Source organism: Papaver somniferum, chromosome 2 (genome assembly GCF_003573695.1).
Source record: "Papaver somniferum cultivar HN1 chromosome 2, ASM357369v1, whole genome shotgun sequence".
NCBI classification, from domain to species: Eukaryota; Viridiplantae; Streptophyta; class Magnoliopsida; order Ranunculales; family Papaveraceae; genus Papaver; species Papaver somniferum.
The window spans coordinates 171,398,050-171,404,125 of NC_039359.1; the positions used below are offsets into that span (position 1 = coordinate 171,398,050).

The 6,076-nt window shown below is 38.6% G+C and overlaps 1 pseudogene; it reads right to left on the reverse strand.

The window, feature by feature from the left end:
- Window positions 1-664: 664 nt before the first annotated feature.
- Window positions 665-4,977, reverse strand: LOC113349782 (annotated as a pseudogene).
- Between the last annotated feature and the right edge of the window lie 1,099 nt (window positions 4,978-6,076).

Genomic DNA, 6,076 nt, shown 5'->3' on the forward strand with positions numbered 1-6,076 from the left:
AGGATACGGTTAAAAAACTGGCGGATAGGATAGGGTTGACGGATATGGGTAGGGTATGTGTACCCCTAACGGGGGCTCCCTAGCATTTTCGGAGGATGGGTGGCCGGCAGCGAGCAATCAAGACTGTTACACAGACGCATGACATTTCATGTCATCACTATCTCTCATAACCTTACAGTAGTTAGCTGTGACATTTCAATGTACGTCACAGTATCTACGAATCCTGACCAAAATCAATTCGATTTAGGTCCCACTGAACTCGCTCTCAGAAATCTCTGTGAAGCTAACAATTGCAATCACTGCTCTCTCTCTCTTCCTCATATTCCCTCGCGGGGCCAGCAGCAGCAACAGCATAAAATATGCATGCGATTTACGAGTTGCTGCCCGTTATAACTCCATTAGCATCGTCAATACGTGATCTCCTCTAAGTACTACAACTATTTAATTTAATACCAGAGTATAAAACTTAGGGACTCACAGCTCATACCACGTGCCCCATTTATAGTAGAATTCCATTTCATTAACATTGAGACGACATCAACAACAAGGCAACACGCCCAGATTCTCTCCCACTCTATTCACTTTCCTTAAAAATTGATCAACTTTAAAGCCGTTCCGACAATGTCACGGATTTTGATACTCCATCTCTTCTTTTTTCTTCTTCTTCACCTTGAACGACGCACTCTGGTCTCTGGCTATATGAGTTTGCCCTAGACAGGGAGAATTATGTCCGGGAGCGTCTACAGCTGGACAGCAGGCCTTGTAAAAATTTGGGACATGCAGTGGCACAATCTTAATGAGTTGAAACAGGAACGATTCTAGCATCGGAATTAGTAACTGGTAGAATGATTAAAGGTCAAGATTTATTGTCACATGTCTGGACAATAACATTTGTCCCATGGCTAGAGTTTTCCATTACGTCCTACCTACTTTGCTGACACTGGCCTTCCACTTGTGAAAGAATTTAACAACGGCTACTTTCTCTCTCTTCTACGATACTGCCACGTGGAGCCTCGAGACTTAGTATCTTCTCTGGCGCCAAAAATAAAATAAAATAAATAAAATAGCTTCTGGACTGGGACCGAGTTCACTGCCGTTGTTACCCCACACGAACAGTTGACTACAATAAACAAGTTGACCTTCTTGGACCCACTTAATATGGCAAAGTGAAAAAGATGGGGTTACAAGACCTTCTTGGAAGAAAGTGAAAGGATTCAGAAAAAATAAATTGAGCATTCAAAAATGAAACAGATGGGGTTACAAGAGCGGCTTCTCCTTAAGTGGGAGCAACGGGATATGCAACATGAAGGGATTGCAATGTAACTAACGCGTCTCTTATGCTGGGGATGGCTGAGAAGTGGGATCAGCTGAGGAAGGAATATCAGGTCCGACCCGACAACCTTCTAGCATGAAAACAATATCAGCCATTGATGGCCGATCAAGAGGATCAGGTGCTGTGCATAGTAAACCTACTTTAACTCCTAATAAGAATTCTTCCCATTCAGATGATTCTGGATCAAGCTCGAGTAGACCTGGTTCGAGTAATTCTGATATTTGACCTCTCTGTAATTGTTTCTTCACCCATTTCACTATGTCTTCATCTTCAGTAAACATAACAGGTCGCCTGCCGGTTAAGAGTTCCAACAATACTATTCCGAAACTGTAAACATCTCCTTCTTTTGTAGCTTCACCTGTTAATACGGCTTTGGGTGATACGTATCCTAGTGTCCCAACTGTGGGTGTTGATGATGAAGCTTCAGCTGATGTAGCAATTGTTAAGCGATCTAGCCCGAAATCAGATAAATGGGCTTCAAAATCTGCATCGAAAAGAACGTTTTGTGGCTTAACATCACCATGAACCATTGTTGTTGAATGTAGAAATGATATCCCTCGTGCAACCCCAAGTGCAATCAGATGTCGCATAGGCCAATTTAGAACATGCCCATCTTGATGGGATGCTTCTTGAAGTAATGTAGCTAGGTTCCCATTAGGCATGTAATCATACACGAGAAGACGAACATCAGGGGGTCCTGCGTAATATCCTCGGAGAACAGTCAAATTCCTATGTTTCACTTTGCCCAGTAACTCAGCTTCTTTTTTAAACAGCCCTTCATTGAGTGACCCATCTGGTAATCTCCGAATTGATAGAACTGTTCCATCTAGGTAACATGCCTTGAAAACTAATCCATATCTTCCTCTACTTAGAACATTTTCCTCATCAAATTGCCTAGTTGCTTCAACTGTTTCTGCATAGGTGATTTTGCTATTGAACATGACAAGCTTTGGACCTCCATTTTCTCCACTACCACGACTTTCTGTTCCTGAACTCCCACGTGCAGGACTTTTCTTCTTCTCTCCTGTTGCTGCATCTCTAAGCTTTTTACGCCAACGTAAGAGACTGAAGATGTAAAAGCAACAGCACAAAGAAACAAGAAAAGCTCCTGCTATGGCAACTACTACCAACACAAGCAGCTTCTTCTTCCTTTTGTTGACGATTTTGTCATTCTCACATTCCTTCTCCAAGGCTTACCGCATAAATTTTTATTCTTATATAAAGAAGGATCATTGAATCTAGAACCAAGATTGCCGGAATCTCACCCTCAAGGTTATTCTTAGAAACATTGAAGTACTTCAAACTAGATATGTTGGTTAGGCCTATGGAATGCTCCCACTCAAATTATTTGAAGAGAGATTCAAAACGTTAAGCTTCGTGAGGTTGGATAGAGAACTCGGTATAACTCCAGAAAGATGATTTTCATCTACTGATAGAGAAGTCAGAGTAGAGATCTCAGATAAACCTTCTGGAATATCACCAGTGAAATTGTTCTCACCCAAATCCAGCTCCTTCAAATGAGATAGACGAGAAAGATCATCCGGAATGTCACACTTAAACTGTTTGAACGAAGTTGAAGTACTTGTAGCTCAGAACTATTACCAATCTCTTCAGGAATTTTACCTGAAATACGGTTCTTTGAAAGAGAAAGAACAAGTAATGACCGAAGAAACCCATAAGTTGCAGGAATCTCACCGCTAAACTGATTTGATGACAAATTAAGAAACCTTAAACTCAATAAACTGCTTAAACCTTCCGGGACATTACCAATCAAATTATTTTCTTCAAGAGAAATTACTTGAAGATTTGGTAATCCAGGAAGCTCAAATGGTACCTCCCCTGAAAGATTTTGCTTGCTTAAATCAAGAGTAGTGAGACTCAACAGATTTCCAATACTTGAAGGAATCTTCCCTGAAAAACCACAGTCACTCAAATTCAAAACCATTACACCCCGTAAATCTCCAATATTTGATGGGACTTCACCCGAGAATTTGTTTCCACTGAGATTCAAAGTAGTCAAATTCCTCAAACTCAATATTTCTTCAGGTACATTCCCTGTCAGCTCATTCTTTCTGAGATTCAAGATTTGCAACTGAGAAAGATTTTCAAAACTAGTTGGGATTGAACCGGAGAAATTATTTGCACCAAGAGCCAACATCTGTAGACTTTTTTCCCCCTAAAAATGCAGGAATTCCACCGGAGAAATTATTTCCTTCAAGATCAATTACACTTAGAGAGCTACATTTTTGAATCTCTAATGGTATAGTTCCAGTCAATGAATTATTAGCTACTCTCAACTCTTCCAATTTTAACAGATTGCCGACTTGGATCGGCAAAGTACCCGAGAAGGAATTTCTTGAAAGATCAATAACTGTTAATGTTGAAATATTCATTAACCAAGAGGGAAACACACCTTGAATTTGATTCTCTTGAAGATCTAAAACTTGTAATACACTAAAAAATCTTGACTCCTTGGGTGGAACAATGTCAGTAAATGCATTAAACCCTAACTGTACGATTCGTAAAGACGGAGGATTAAATGAAACATTACAAAACAAAGACGAAGAAATGGAACCAGATAAATTGTTATGCGAAAGAGATATCTTGAAGTTTGGAAGCTCACCAAAACCAGATGGAATTAAACCACGAATAGCATTTCCCTGTACACTCAAATGCATTAATGAGGAACAATTTCCTAATGCTGAGGGTAATGTTCCTTCTAACAAATTCCAATCTAACCAAAGATATTCGAGTTGTTGAAGGGAACCAAAATTCCCAGGGATTCCTCCACTGAACTTGTTGAATGATAAATTAATGAACTGCAGTTTAGTATTTTTAGATAAATTTTTAGGGATTTCACCAGAAAATGAATTTGAAGAAAGATCAAGGTATCTGAGATTCAAAGGAAGATCGCTAGAAATTTCACCGAATAAAAAATTCTGAGCAACGTTTAGCACTTGAAGATCATTTAAATGAGAAATCTCGGATGGAAGTTTACCAGAGAATGAATTATACTGAAGAAACAAAGCACGTAAACGAGTACATTTAGCGAGTGAAACAGGAATGGTTCCATTAAAACGATTAGAACGAAGACTGAGTTTACGTAACTCGGTTAAATTAGAAAGATGATCAGTGAGTTTACCAGTGAGTTGAAAACGAGGTAAACGAAGTTCACGAACTCGGTTCTGATAACAAACTACACCTCTCCAATCACATACTGGTATTGATTTATCCCAACCGCTTAATATACCTAATGGATCATGCAAGTTAAGTTTGAAAGATGTTAGAGCTTCTGTTTCTATCAAGGAGTAGTTCTTTTGCTGTGCGTAGGATAAGCTAAAAGTAGCAGCAGTGATTGTTAAGAGAAACAGAAAAAGATGATGGCGGTGAAGAAGAAGCAGAAGAAGAGGTTTCATTGTAAAGATGGAGTGAAAATGAGAAGCCAAAGCGGTGAAAGTGTTTATTTAGGGCATAGTTTTTAGGGTTTTGGATTCTTGGAAGGACTCATGTGTTGCTACTTGCTGTTACTGTTGCTGTTGTTATTGCTGCTGCTGCTGCAAACTACAGAAGTGTGCAGTGAGAGCGTAAGTTAGCAACCAAAAGAAGAGAAAGAGAGAGAGTGAAGTGTGTTTGCCAATGTGCCATATCTTATGGTGTTATTACTTTGTTTTCTCTGTCCTCTTGACCAAAACTTCTCTTCTCCCTAGAATATTTTATTTATTTATTTATTAGACAAAAATGAAAACAGAGAAAGAGGGGTAATTCTAGGAGGGATCTAGTGGCCGTTAGGGATTATTCTATTGATCTGATGTGGGGCTGGATTAAATCATTTACTGTACCCCATGTGTTACTTTCTGCATTTTTTACTATTCTTTGTCTCTTCTTTTACCAAAGTAAGTGTGATTATTGGAGAGTGGAGACGGCACTTAATCAACTTCAGTAAGACTAACTCAAAACATGTTTCTTGTTTTGATGATTGAAAATGGAAACTGGAAAACATAGTTTGAGCGAGCAGAAAATGAAAAAAGTAATTTGAGACTCAACAAACATATTTAAATCCCAAATAATCCAAGGTGATTTGATTTATGAGCGTGTCACTCGCTAATTTAGACAAAAATTCACCTGTATGATTCCGTCCAACTACTCCGGCAGCGTTAAAAAGGAAGATTTTGCCAAACCACTGTTAAAATGCGACATTTTAGTCCCCACCATGTAATCTTTCTTTTGTTTTTTTGGAGCACCCCACTATATAGTTGGTGGTATGACTCTATTGTTCTTGTGTAAATGTTTTCGTGACATCATTGAATAGTTATGGCGGAGTATTAAAATTTCAAACATAATGCTGATCCGAAAGAAAATTCAAACATACTTTTCTCCTTATTATTAGCGACAAAAACATGTCGAGTAGTCGAGACTCAGGACCATAATAAAGTCCCAGTGTTGCAGTTATTATGCGAAACCATTTTTCCTTTTTTCAATTTATTTGCCGCTCCAACTTTTAGCGGGAAAAAGTCTTCTTTTAATTTGTCCGTATAAAATATTTTTATTTTGTATGGTAATTAAATCGCACCTTCACTTGGAAGATAAGCACACTTCCCTTATTTTCCGGCCTTTGAAATCCTTTTTTTTTTCTTCCCCTTTACACAGTAAAGCTGTTCTTGTTTTGATTTTCCTAAACTCACCAGATTTACTTTAGAAATATATTATAGGGGCTCCAAGATTCTAATTTTGAGGCTCACAAAA